The following is a 14,874-nucleotide window of genomic DNA, read 5'->3' as shown; positions in this document are numbered from 1 at the left end:
TCACAGCTGAATGAAGGGAGCCTTGATCAGCCAGTTGCCTTTATTAGCAAGAGGTTTCTTCCCAGAGAGCAGAGGTGGAGTGCCATTGAGAGAGAGGCTTTTGCTGTGGTGTGGTCACTGAAAAAGTTGAGACCATATTTGTTTGGGACTCATTTTCGTGTGCAAACTGACCGCAGGCCTCTCAGGTGGCTCATGCAGATGAGAGGGGAGAATCCCAAGCTGTTAAGGTAGTCCATTTCCCTACAGTGAATGGACTTTACAGTGGAACACAGTCCTGGGGTTGCCCATGACAATGCAGATGGACTTTCCAGGTTTTTCCACTTAGCCGATGAGGACTACCAGGGTGTAGGTTAGTAACCCATCACCTCTTGTTTTGGGGGGCTATGTTGCAAAGTCATCCTGTGCCCTGGGCACCCCCCAACGTTTTGCTGACTGGAACTGCTGTTAACTGACTCTGACTGACCCTGGGCTCTGTTTAACCAGGCCAAGGGCCAGTGCCAAGCTAAAAGGAACACAAGTCAAGTCAAGTCAAAACCACTTTAATCGGTTATTAAAAATCATAAAAGTATGCTATACAAATGTTGTTTCTTTTAAAAATAGTATCAAAACATAAAATTCCATTACAAACAGTTAAACAATTTCATAGTAAGAGAGTTAATCACTATCGATAAATTTATATTAACTGGTTTTCCATCTCCAATTGTGCTATCTGTCTGATCCTCCTAATTCTAGCAGACGCTACAAGAAAGTTTGCAACACCAAACATGGTTAAAGGGGATTCCATTAGTTGTAAAAACAATAAAGCAGGTTTAGACTGTATGAATGCATTCTCTCTCAATACAGGGAAGATAAACCTTTTTCTAGCTTCATGGTACAGGGTACAAAAAAACATGAAATGCATAGTATCTTGAGGGGAGAAATCATCGCATTTACAAACAGCCGTATCCTCAGGCCTACTCCAACCCTTTGAGTCACTTAAAACCAAATGGATCTGGTTGAAACGAAATTTTGTCAGTAGCCATCTATGAAATGGGATCGTAACAATGGAAAGATACGATTGCATGGCTAGTGACGAGATGAGCAAGAAATGAGCCCTAACTCTGGGTTTACTTAACTCTACTGATTCCCGCTCTAACTCGCTGAGCTTAATGAAGTTTGTTTTAACCCATTTAAAGTCAGCTTTACATAGACCTTCAGGATTGGAGAAAATCTCTGGGCGCCCCAATTTCCTTGTTGTCATTTTAATATAGGACAGCCATCGGATATCCCTTGTTTTATCTAAATTCATACAATCCTTCAGAATCTTGTGGTTCAGGGTAAGATTCGAGTTCAACCAGATTCTAATCCAAAGCAATATTGGGGCCATGTTTATTATATCTAAAATATAGCCTATCCCCAACTCAAGGTGGACCGAATGACTCGCTCTCGATTGTGGAAGGCCGAGGAGGGCACGTAGAAATGTGTTTTCTTCTCTTTGAACATAATCAGATTTAGTATATCCCCAGTTTGCAGCCCCATACCTAGCAATTGATATAGTTTTAGCTTTGTATATTGCTAGGATTGCATCGCACGGTTTTCCCTCCAGTTTTTTAGCAAAACCTAGTATTGCTGCTGAGGAGCTTCTCACAGCATTGACTTTAGTTGAGAGTTGCGGTGCCCAAAGTCCTTTGTCGTCAAAGACAACACCCAGGTAGGTAAACACTTTCACTCTTGAGATTGCTTCCTTGTTGCAATAAAAAGATTTGATGTGGTTTGTCCTCTTGCCTAGTAACATATTGTGAGATTTACCATTATTGATCACAAGGTCCAGTGATTTCATAAAATCCCCGAAAGAATCTAATAATCTTTGTAAACCAAGGGGGGTCCGAGCCAGTAAAATGGCGTCATCCGCGTATAGGAGTACGGGGATGGGCGTTTTTCCCATACGCAGAATATCTGGTGACGCTGTTAACAGGTTTTCTTCCAGGGTGTTTATATATAAGGTAAATAACATAGGGGCCAAAATACATCCCTGGCGCACCCCTCTACCTGATTTAAAACTTGCAGTACATTTCCCCTCCATAGGATTGCATTGACTGTTTTCCTCCGAAAAACTCCAAACTGTTGAAGGTGTTTTGATAAAAACTGTTTGTTGCAAAGTCATCCTGTGACCTAGGCCCCCTTCCAACTTTTTGCTGACTGGAACTGGTGTTCACTGACTCTGACGGACCCTGGCTCTGTTTAACCAGGCCAAGGGCCAGTGCCAAGCTAAAAGGAACACATTAGAATACAGTTAAGACACCCAACATACACTAGGGTACACTATGGTATGGTGGGGTACCCCCTGTAATTGGCATGACCTACCCCATAGGCCCCTAGTATGTAATAGGGCAGGGAATTGAAACTACCTAGAAGTCTCCAGTATCCTGGGGTAGGGCAGATTAGAGGCCAGCAGAGTTTCTGCACTAGCATGAGTGCAGTGCTGAAGCCTGAGGTCAGTTTAAAAGCATCCCTGGTTGCCAGGACAGCTTTTAAACCTTAAATTGTGCCCAAACTCGACTTTGGGGGTAGGGGCCCTAAAAATGAAAGATCTACCATGTTTTTTCATATTAGGGAACCCCAGGGTCACCCCTAGGTATTACAGGGGTGGGGGGTCAGTTATCTATAAGGAGAGCGCTTATAAAATGAGTTTTTATATGCCTGGGTAAAGTGAAATTTTATATGTCACTCCCCATATTGTGTTAAAGAGCTGCTCAAATTCGACTTTAATGCTAGAAGAATTGGGTAAGGATAATCTGCATGATTTCTGCAGGTTCAGAACCCCTGAAGTCTCCCCTAGTTGCACAGGGGGTGTGGGCCCTGTAGAAATTAGGGAAATACTTACTAAATATGGTTTCATAAGCCCTGGTTCTTGAAAAGTGGCCCAAGTCATTTTCCCCATTGCAAACCCCATGGCCCATAGGTTAACATGGTAGGAAGTGATTGATTAATAAATATTGATAGGAGAGGACTAGCCGGACCATTCAAAGACTTCCCAGAATGGTAGTAGTAAATCCAACAATATTATATTGTTGAATTTCTCCTAAAGTGTACATACAAGAAGTTATGGGACTTTCTTGTTTGTAAGTCCAAATTCAGCCTTTCAGTGGTCTGCCCTGATTGGTCAGAGTTAAGTGGATTAGCCAGGTTGCTGGCAGGGCAGTGTGCGGGTCTATAGGAATGCCAGACCAGGCAGTGGCGTCGTAAACTATGCTCTTCAAAGGCAGAGGGGAGGCCTGGGTTTCAGTCCATTCTGACAGTCTTGACCCAGAGTCAGGGCTAGGCTTAAGGAAGGTATGTGCAGGTGGTGGGGGGAGATTCCATGGAAATAAGCCATCCCAGGGGGTGTGTTTAGCCAGCTTTTACCTCCTTGCTGGAAAATCAGCCATTATGGATTTGGAAGAATGATGCACTCTGGGACAAACTAATGCCACACTCTACAGGATGTGGTCATAACTATGAGAAGTTGCCCTGCTCTCATTGGTCAGCAGTGACCTGATGCTTGACCCAGATAATTTTGAATAAGTATCTGAGAGGGGCAGAGCCCTCCAGATCTGCTGTTTGAAACTGAATGAAGCAAGAAGTGCCCTGCTGAAGATTTTGCTGTGCAAGGAACTCTAAGGCCTGACCTATGAAGACTGCACCATCTGAAACTACAGCCCTGTGGATTACCTTGCTGTCAAAAGACTCAGGAGTGGAACTCCCTGCAAGCTACAGAGCTCACCTGGACAGCCCCACAAAGAATTCAAAGCCTGGAGTGCCAGTAGATTTGTAAGGGTTTTGTTCAAGCGGATTGCGGAATTGAAGTTTCACACTTTCAAGGACCCTCTTGGAGATTCAGAACCTTGGATTGTGTGTTGGATACTTTGGGACCTGCAAGCAGAACTCCAGGAAGGTGTTCTAACTGGACCCTGCTTGCTGAAGAAGGCGGCCCACTACAGTGTTGAGAATTCTTCAGAACAATTTATAAAGGTGTGCCCTGACAGAGAAAACAAAATGACTTAAAGGGGCGCTGTTGGTTTCTAAGCACTAGAAAGTGACTAATCTTTAAAGATTCATATCTCTGGTTTCCTACTGTGGATTATTTTCGTTTTAGTGTCATTTAAAAGATAAAGATATTACCTATTTCTATACATTGGTGTTGGATTTTTATTTTGTGTTGTGTCTTAATTATTTACTGAAATTGTGTTTTTAAATGCTTTACATACCTGTCTTTGAAGTAAGCCTGTCTGCTCGCAGCCACGTTACCAAGGTTCGAGCAAAGGAATAATTTTCTAAGACCTATGCTGAGTCCAATCATGTGTTAGTGGCCATATTGCCAGTGGCAGACCTACATTTGCCCCTACCAATAACCGATACAGCTTTTATACAGGAAATGTCCCAGTGTGATATCTAGGCAGATCACATTGAGTAGAAAAAGTAATATGAAAATAAACTTTAAAAGTAATTGTAAAGTAACTAAAAAGTCATTTCAACTGTTTATATACATTTGACCTACCTGTAACTGCATTCAGCTTCATTCACCTGTATTACCTGAGAAAAGTATTAGTTTACTTACCTGCACCAAGTCTGGCTTTATCCTAAAAAAGAAATACAACAAAGAAATATTTTTATACAAAATCAATTGGTCAGAGTCCTAACACTACCCTCTTATAAAGCCTTACTGCTCACCCACTCTACCACAAATAGGCACTAAGGTATTATCTACTTTTACCTCTGTAAGCATTTGGGGATCCACTGAACTGTGTGCACACAATACCCTACTTTGGTGTAGTATATACAGAGCAGCTTCCTACACTCATGCACACACAAATAGCTGTTTTTGCTTCATGCCTTGGGATTTACCATGAATAAAGCCAAATCCCACCTGCCGCCCTCTTGGCTGCAGCCTTTCCTAGGCTGAATAGTCAGCACACTGCTAAAATATACCCTAATAAAAAAAGGTTCTGCACCCTTCAGCACCTGCTCATTTTTTCCAACTGGATGGTCTCATCCCAGTGCACACAATTGTGCACATTTTGGGAATGATGGCATCTTGTATCACCATAGTTCTTCTGCAATGCTATGCGTGTGGCCTTCACAGGAGTGTCTGACCGCCCAATGGTCACAATCTCAGGGTCACTGGTGTGATCTAGTATTGATTCAGGCCAAGGCATTTTGTTTTCGCTCATTTAAAAAGCACTTCATTTCTGCATTTCAGCAAGGTTTACTATATTTCTTTTAAAATGTAACAAGTCCTCGGACAGATTCGCTGTGCTGGATAGAATCAGTGACGGGTAAGGCAAGTCCCAGCCCTCCCGGCCAGTCTAAGGTCCTGACTTCTTGTGAAATTGTCAGAAAAATTCACAAATGTAGTGAGCAGTATTCTTCCACTCGCATCATTTGCATCCTCCTGTAATTAGCAGATTGTGTGGACAGGACCCACAAGCTCATTTGTTAGCCTGAGACGACAAAACGGTGAGCAGCTTTTTGGTCAAAAGGCGGACGCAGCTCTTCAAAACTTCAAGGAAAATTCACAGCATGATCTCTGGGGCTTCTGTCAACCACTCAGCCTTTTCGCTCCTTTTGGAGAAACAAAGTCTCAGGCAGAAGCCAGTGGCCACATCCCCGATCGCAGGGGGAATCTGCAGCACCGGTGCTCTGCCTGGATTCTTAGGAGCCCTGCCAGCACTGATGTGAGTGCATGATGCTGGCCTAGGGTCATCAGCTGGCATGGGTGCAAATTCAGTACGGTCAGTGTGAAAATGCAGGACAAAGGGTCAACATTCAGGACAAAAATTTGGGACAAAACACGGTTTGCAGACATATCAGAGGAGGTCACACAATAGTATATAAGTAACTAGACAACCAAAATAAGTACACACCAAAATAAGTTTATATAAGGTTGATTCAATTGTGCACTTTGTTTTTAGGTTTCGCCTGGCGAACAGCTGCGCAAGCAGCGTTTCGCGCAGGCAAAATCTTTTGTTTTGCAGTATGTGGGCTTTGTCCCGCCTCTGTCTTCCATTGGCTAGCTCCATAAATGGAGGCTAGCCATTGGAAAACGGAGGCGTCCGGTATTCTGCGAGGCGACTCGTGGTCGTTCCTGAGATTTTTTCTCATCCAGCCCCTTTTAGGACGTCAGTGCGGCGGTGGGCGGGGTTTATTTTTTGGGTCGTCCATGTTTCTTTTGGTCATTCCGCGGCCGACCGCTGCCGGAAGAAGTCCAGGTCCAGGTGAGTGCTTTTGATTGTGGCCGTTCCCGCCACCCCCCCCTCCCGCTGTCCGTGTGCCCGTTCCCGCACCTCCCTCCCGCTGTCCGTGTCTTTCCCGCCCCCCCTCCTGCTGTCTGTGCCTTTCCCGCCCCCCCTCCCGCTGTCTGTGCCTTTCCTGCCCTCCCTTCCGCTGTCCGTGCCTTTCCTTGTTTCTATTTCCTGGTTTGGAAGCCATAGTGGGAACAGTAAAACTGTAAGATTAGAACACAGCTGTCCATTAACCCCATGCGTTAAGAGTTGCCTTCGACTAATCCTAGTTTTTGAACCAAGGACGTCAAGTTTCCTGGGATGTGGAGGCCTACACTTACCATGAGCAGACACTACAAGCCCCAGCATGCTCAGTGTGAAAAAGCAGGACTGGCTGTGTCACACTGATGAGGAGGGTCCAGTTGGCAGCCATGATGAGACCATGTGAAATGATAGGGTCGTCCATTTCAGTGGACCGTATTTTGTACCTCGTGCATTTTCCGTTACTTGCCACATTGTTGTCAGCCTCATTTAGCGTGGGTTGTTTCATCTTGACGTCGCTGCTTATCTGTTATTAGCACGCACTGAACAAAAGCAGTTACTCGTCCCTAATTCAAGTAAATTCAACTTTAAGTGGCTGCAACAAGCAATACTCGCCGTGTTTCCTGAACCTGGCCCCCAATTACCATGCAGTTTTCATGTTAAATTGCAGGCCCTGCTAAACGATTGTTATTGTTCAGTATGTTCGACGTTACGTTACAAAGATGGATTAATCATTGGCTCGGTGCAAGTGTATATGGTTCTTTCTGTTGTGGCATATGATTACCCATTTCTATCTAATTGGAAACCAAAGGGTTCAATTGATTTACACGGACTCTAAATTGCAAACACTTGCTAATAAAGAACGAATAGCTTCTCTTTAGTGCCTGTTATTCCCGAGTGTAATTTAGGGGCAGAGCTTTTGTTTACATGTGCGAGGCCGTTTTACCGCAGTCTGCTGGGTGGGTTTACTGCGGGCGGCTGCCTGCGGCGTGAGATCGCCGACCATCACACAGTCAAGGCGGAGGCAGCAGGGCCAGTTTGCCCACCCCTCTGCGCCTTCTGCACGGCTCGAGCTCTACTCATCATAGTCCTCTTCCCATACCACCTGGCTGGCCTGCATTTCTCAATTGCAACCTGGGGGCAAAAAGCCCTCATTCAAGGTTGGAGGTTGGGCAGCTAAAGCCGTTACTCATTTTTAAAGCTGTTTCCCCACCGTGACATCTGAACTGAGAGGAATATCAGACTTGCGGGGTCATGCCCAGGCTGCCAGATGTCTCACTATCATGGGGGATACAAAAGATCCAGGACGTCCCTTTTTACAAAATGTTTAATTTGTCGGACAACAACACCCATGATGCATAGACGCTTTTTTTAGGTTTCTCCTGGCGAACCGCTGCGCAAGCAGCGTTTCGCGCAGGCGAAATCTTATGTCAGAACAGTGTGGCCTTAGTTCCGCCTCTCTCTTCCATTGGCTAGCTCCATAAATGGAGGCTAGCCATTGGAAGAAATTCTCTGTGTGTGTGTGTGTGTGTGGCTCTCAGTGTGCATGTGGATCTGTGTGTGTGTGTGTGTGTGGCTCTGGGTGTATGTGTCTGTGGCTCTGGTTGTGTGTGTGTGTGTCTAGCTCTGGGTGTGTGTGTCTGTAGCTCTAGATGTGTATGTGTGTGTGGCACTCTGGGTGTGTGTGTGTGGCTCTGAGTGTGTGTGTGTGGCTCTGAGTGTGTGTGTGTGGCTCTGTGTGTGTGTGTAGCTCTGAGTGTGTGTGTGGCTCTGGGTGTGTGTGTGTGTGTCTATGGCTCTAAGTGTGTGTGTGTGTGTCTGTGGCTCTGGGTGTGTGTGTCTGTGGCTCTGGGTGTGTGTGTGTGTGGCTCTGTGTGTGTGTGTGTGTGTGGCTCTGGGTGTGTGTGGCTCTGGGTGGGTGTGTGTGTCTGTGGCTCTGGGTGCGTGTGTGTGTGTGGCTCTGTGTATGGCTCTCTGGATGTGTGTGTGGCTCTCTGGATGAGTGTGTGGCTCTCTGGATGTGTGTGTGGCTCTCTGGGTGTGTGTGCGGCTCTCTGGGTGTGTGTGTGTGTGTGGCTCTCTGGGTGTGTGTGGGGCTCTGGGTGTGTGTGTGTGTGTGTGGCTCTGGGTGTGTGTGGGGCTCTGGGTGTGTGTGTGTGTGGGGCTCTGGGGGTGTGTGTGTGGCTCTGGGTGTGTATGTGTGTATGGCTCTGGGTGTGTGTTTGTGGCTATGAGTGTGTGTGTGGCTCTCAGTGTGTATGTGGATCTGTGTGTGTAGCTCTGAGTGTGTGAGTGGCTCTGGGTGTATGTGTGTGTGTCTGTGGCTCTGGGTGTGTGTGTGTGTGTGTGTCTGTAGCTCTGTGTGTGTGTGTGTGTGTGTGTGTGTGTGTGTGTGTGTGTGTGTGTGTGTGTGTGTGTGTGTGTGTGTGTGTGTGTGTGTGTGTGTGTGTGTGTGTGTGTGTGTGGCGCTCTGGGGGTGTGTGTGTGTGACTCTGAGTTTGTGTGTGGCTCTGGGTGTGTGTGTGTGGCTCTAAGTGTGTTTGTGTCAATGGCTCTGGGTGTGTGTGTGTGTGGCTCTGGGTGTGTGTGTGTGTGTGTGTGTGTGTGTATGTAGCGCCCTGGCTGTGTGTGTGTGTGTGTGTGTGTGGCTCTGGGTGTGTGTGTGTGTAGTAGTAATTGCTGTCTGCTGAGCTCGTCCGTAGGGTACAATAGGTCTCACAGTTGCGAAAGGTTAAGCTAATGACAATGTAAATGACAATGACATTTATTTATCTGTATTCAAAACCAAATCATAAATACAAATTTTGACATTTACAATGCCAATAACTCTAACTTTTCCAAAGGCAAAACCATTGCATTGTAAATGCTTGTTCAGTATGCACGGGGCTTTGCAAAGGGACATTAGGCCCTTTCTGCAATCAAGATGTGTGCAGGAGAAGGCACACCACATGCTGCCACTATAATAGGGCCCATTGTCATTCTATTTGTGATAATCTTCTGCGATCTTAGAATGACAATGGGCCAGTCCACAGACTTTGCAGGCAGCTTCAGTCTACAGATTAAATGATAAGTGCAAGAGGCCATGAGTGGAAACTTTTAAACTCATGGGGCCTCTCGCGTTTTAGTATGATGTCTGTAAGGCGTCGGTAATATGGGTACCCCAAATTACAGACGCCTTACAGACGCCCTACTAAAATAACGGTCAGTCAGTGAAATTCACGGACGGTTGGTCACCCTACGCTGGGCAGCCCCAAACAGTGGTGTAGGCCTTGACCAGCATGGCTGAGGGTCGTTCACCAGGTCCATCCTGACCCTAGTGGGTGCAGTGTCCCTGGGGCACAACCAAGCCTCTGTGGATCCGACCTGGCATGAGCCCTGGGTGCTTGCTGCATTATGTTGCCCAATCCCACCTTCAGATGGGGCGTGCCAGACTGAGGGGGATGGGCCCCTACTCCGAAACTGCTCAGAAGAGATCGCAGTGAGCGGCGACTGCAAGTGCTGGCAGGACCGCGGACGGGTCTCTGCGCAAGCGGGTCGGTGGCCCCGTTTTACCAGGTGTTTGATTGATCAGTCCTGTGGACTGGCATACTGCCCAGCACTTGGTTTCCTGGGAGCCCCTAGAGCTCTGAGCTGGGCAGGTGACGCTGGGTGGCCTTGCTAGGTGGTGGGGAGACTGGACTACTTCGGCTTGGAGTTGCTTCCCATTGCCCAACCTAGCCCTTGTGGACCTCTGTGGATCCTGGAGACTCCTGCCCCGGGGGCGTTTACTACCTCTTGCTGCCCACGCCTCTTTGAGACTGGGGCCAGTCTGAAGGCGACATGGCTGTGCACCACAGTGGATCTGTGGTGACTGCAAGGGGAGCGTGCCTGCTCACGCACAGGTCTTTATGCAAGCGGTCAGTAGCCACCTCACATACTTTGTGATAGGAGCCTCTTATGGCTTGGCATTTTGCCTAACTTGGGGGCGCAGAGCTAATGCATCACATGAGGACCCACTGCTGATATAGTTGAGAAGCCCAGAGGAGAAACACAGGACATGTTTGGGCCACCCCCGGCCCCAGTCACCGACAAAAATAGACAAATTCACGACCCCCAACCCACCACCATCAAATCTGTTAGTGCCGACAGCACCTCTGCAATGCCTCAGAAATCCTGCATGATAGACAAGCCTCCCAGACAGTGTTGGAAGCTAAGATTGGCAAAGTCAGGGTCGATTTCGCTCTCCTGTGACAGAACTTACACAATGTTGTTGAGTAATAGAAGCAGAGGGATAAATCTCAGATCTGGAGGGCTCAGTAACCGCCCTCAAGGCAGAAGTAGCCCGTCTGACCACAGCATACCGCACTTTGGAGGTTCGCACAGAGGATGCTGACAGCCGTGCCCGATAAAACAACCTACAATTCATGGGCTTTCTGGTGGGGGCTGCAGAGACAACTCTGGAGAAATTTCTGGAGCAATGGATCTCGTCATGGATCCCCGAAGGACAACTATTGATCTGATTTATCATTAAGTGGGCTCACAGATCATTGGTGACAAAGCTGCTCCTGGGGTGCACTCCTTTGCCCCTTGATCACCAGTCTCCTAATCTACAGGGACAGAGGTAATATCCTCCACGCGGCCAGGTAGAAATATATACCAGGATTTCAATCCTCCAAGATCCTTATATACCTGACTAGTTGAACAGCAGCGTAAATCATTTGAGGCCGTAAAACAAAAACTGAGAGCTTTGAACATAAAATACCGGCTCCTATTCCCAGCTAGGCTCAGGGAGAGAGGACAGGAAGGGTGGGGCTTGTCTCCTTTGCAGCAACAAAGGAAGGGAGCCTCCCAAGAGAAAAGCCCGCACTGGTGGCTCGTTGGCTTCAAGTGGCACAGACACGGACAACCCCTAACACAGATGAAGGTGCGGGAACTCCAATGCCGCAGATCCCTCATGGAGAGAGGCCCTGTTGACCTTGGACCAGCACACTTGCAGGACTGCTGCTGAGTGACAGATTGACTGAACCGAGAGGAAACCCCATAAAACAATGTAACTTGCTTTATCAGCAGCACAACACCCTAACTTGAGGAGTTCTACACTGGAGAGGTGACTTCGATGTGCTTTCCCCAGTGGTGTTACTTTACGGTGTGTTTTTGGCAATGTTGGGGCAGCAGATGCTTCTTGGAGGGAAGTGAGGGAAGACGGAGAGTTGGGGTTTATATTGGGGTGGTTTTGGCCCCGTTTGCCACAGTTCAAACAACAGTGCAAGTGGGGGCCTAGATAGCTTTTTATTTTATCTCAATGTGCAGATCGAGCAAATGGGTCACCAGACTGAATTCAGCCCAATTAGACCCTAGCGAGTGGGAACCACACCCCAAGAGCCTCACACTATGGTAGTACTTAAAATCATGACATGGAATGTCAAAGGCTTGAATGATTGCAATAAGTATGGCACAGTGCTCAGATTTTTCAAACACCATATACCAGACATCTTACTGTTACAGGAGATGCATCTTTTAGGTTTTGGTGTCCGATATGGCTATGAGAGGGTATTCTACTGGATGCTCCAGAGGCTCTTGAGGAGTGGCCATCTTGTTGTGTATCGATTTAGATTCCATATACATTTCCCGATTCATACCCTTCTATAGGTATAATTCACATTGCCCTTATATAGGCATAGAAATCCAGTCTTTATTTAGACATGGTCCATGCTACCCAAATACAGGCATGGCTACTTCCATCCGTTCATCTAAGTCACAATGATTTCTTGGAAAACCAGACTCTTAAGTCGTTAAGGACTTCCCCTTGCTTGGTTATTGATTCCTCCAAGAACTCATTTATTATGCATGAACATCTATTCCTTAGGGGTTCATTCATGACTTTCATATGCCCGACTTTTACGTCAATACTGGCTTTCCTAAACACCTTCAAGGTATAAATATACCTTCACTTGCTATGGCAAAGCACGGTGTGGTTCGGTGCAGTTTGACTACCTACTTGCACGACGCAGCCACAGCAAGTACCGAAGGAAGCCAACTCTCCAGCTGACGCACTGACTAGATGTTGTCAATCTCCCGCCGAGAATCCAGCTCCAGTGTTTCTGACTCCCCTTGCGGGGTGTTGGGAGATCGAGTCCAGGGAAAGAGATACCAACCTCTCTCATTCTAAGGTATGAAGTTGATTAGAACCTAGAGAAACCTTTGGCAATTCTTGGCAAAACTAAACCTATGCTAAAGCAGCACCTACTACTTCCCTAGTACTAGTCTTGGGTTAGGTACACTGGGGTAGGCGTATTTAGAAGCATCAGTTGAGTATTGTAGCCTGTGTTATTTATGTATGTATTTTTATATATGTCATAGCAACAGACAATGCTATTACAGTATTATTTTATATTACTGTTTACGCTGCACGCATTATACTTCGCATTCTGTCTAACGATTGTAGCAGTTCATATCTCTTGCATGAGAAAGAAGACTGTTCAATAAATCCCTTTTTATTGAAACGCCCGTCTCACTATTTCTGTGCAACACTGTAGAAACGAAGCATGCACGATTGACTGAGTGAAATAGTTATCTATTGTTTCCAAGACTCTGAAGGTATTGTTCCGGTTCTATGGGAAACAAAGTTGTCATGTTTATGTGGTTGTCCGAGACTAATCCCTTCTTGTTTACTCGAGAAAGTTTCTAGTGACCTCCGAGTTAGGTGGCACACACACTTAAGTTTAATATACTCGATGGAGACATACTGACCTCAGTCCTATGTCAAATCCATAGTGTATATTATTCCAATGCGCAGAGCCTATTGGGAATATAGGAACTACACCACAATCTTAATCCACAAACGCTTACCCATTGCGGTCTCCCTCCCCAGATGTATCGGCCCACCCTTGATGCAGTAAAGGCCGCACTGCTGGAGCTCCATCGGGGGGTCATAGTGGCATTGTTGTATGGCGTTTTAGATTCTGAATGGATTTTCCCCATTCATGCCCTTATATAGGTACAATTAACAATATCCTTATATAGGCATAGAAATCAAGCCCTTATTTAGGGATAGCTCATGCAGCCCAAATACAGGCATGGCTTCTTCCATCCGTTCACCAAACGTCACAACTGTTTCTTGGAAAACCAGCGTAAGCCGTTAGGGACTTCCCCTTGCTTAAATATTGATTTCTCCGAGAACTCAGTTAGTTTTACAATGAACATCTATTCCTTAGGGGTTCATTCATGATGTTCATATGCCTGACTTTATGTCAAACATGGCATTACTAAACAACTTCAAGGTATAAATATACCTTCACTTGCTATGGCAAAGCACAGTGGTTGGGAGCAGTTTGATGTCCTACTTGCCCGATTCAGCTCGCTACAGCAAGTGCCAAAGGAAGCCGACTCTCCACCTGACGCACTGATAAGAAAGCTGCTGCTTAGAAATCCAGCTCCAGTGTTTCTGACTCCCCTTGCGGGGTGTTTGGAAATCGAGTTCCGAAACAGAGATACCAGACTTCCTTTATTCTAAGGTATGGAACTGATAAGAACCTGAAAAAACGTTTGGTTAAAGACCATACTTACTACTTCCATCGTACTAGACCTAGGTTAGGTACATTGGGTAGGCGTATTTTAGAAGCACCAGTTGAGTATTTTAGCATGTGTTATTTATGTATGCATTTTCATATGGCTTAGAAACCATACCATGCTATTACAGTATTATTTTATAATACTATTCTCGCAGTGTGCATTATACTTTTCATTCTGTCTAACGATTGTAGCAGTTCACCTCTCTTGCATGAGAAAGAAGACTGTTCAATAAACCTTTTATTGAAAACGGCCGTCTCACTATTTCTCTGCAAACTCTGTAGAAATGAAGCATGCACGATTGACTGAGTGAAATACTTCTCTATTGTTTCCACGACTCTGAAGATAGTTACTCCAGTCCTAGGTAAACAAAGTTGTCATGTTTATGAGGTTGTCAGAAACGAATCCCTTCTTGTGAATTCGAGAAAGTTTCTAGAGACCTCTGAGCTAGCTGGCACTCACAATTAAGTTTAATATATTCGATAGAGACCTACTGACATCAGTCCTACGTCAAATCTATAGGATATATTATTCCAATGCGCAGAGCCTATTGGGAATATAGGAACTACACTACGGCATGGGAGACTTCTATATGATGATGTCCACAAAAATGATTTTTAAAGAGGCCAGGGAACACCCACTCTGTGACCGGAGAAATGGGCATCCACCATTGAGCTTTGTGTTGTCTGGTGTGTCTGGAAGCATTGGGGTTCACCCACACATAGCTTGGTATAAGACGAGGTCATTTTGCGCACGGAGGAATGGTCAAGCGAGGAAGAAACTGAGTCCCGACATGTAGAAATTGGCAGGGCGTCGCTGAGGCAAACATGCCTAGACCAGGGCCTGTGGGTGCTCGCTCCTGAGTGTACGGAGCTTATAATGAAGATTGTGGCTTGAGTTGTGAGAGGGTCGCACAGGTGAGAAGGAGTTCGGAGTTTGTGTTTGTGGGTGTGAGTAGGCTGGTGGTGTGGGTTGGGGTTTGAGGTTCTCGTCGATGGATGAGATGTAGTCGTGGAGGAAGTCCGCCAGAGTGTCACACAGTTCT

Source organism: Lissotriton vulgaris, chromosome 6 (assembly GCF_964263255.1).
Source record: "Lissotriton vulgaris chromosome 6, aLisVul1.2, whole genome shotgun sequence".
NCBI lineage: Eukaryota > Metazoa > Chordata > Amphibia > Caudata > Salamandridae > Lissotriton > Lissotriton vulgaris.
This window is presented reverse-complemented; position numbering follows the sequence as displayed.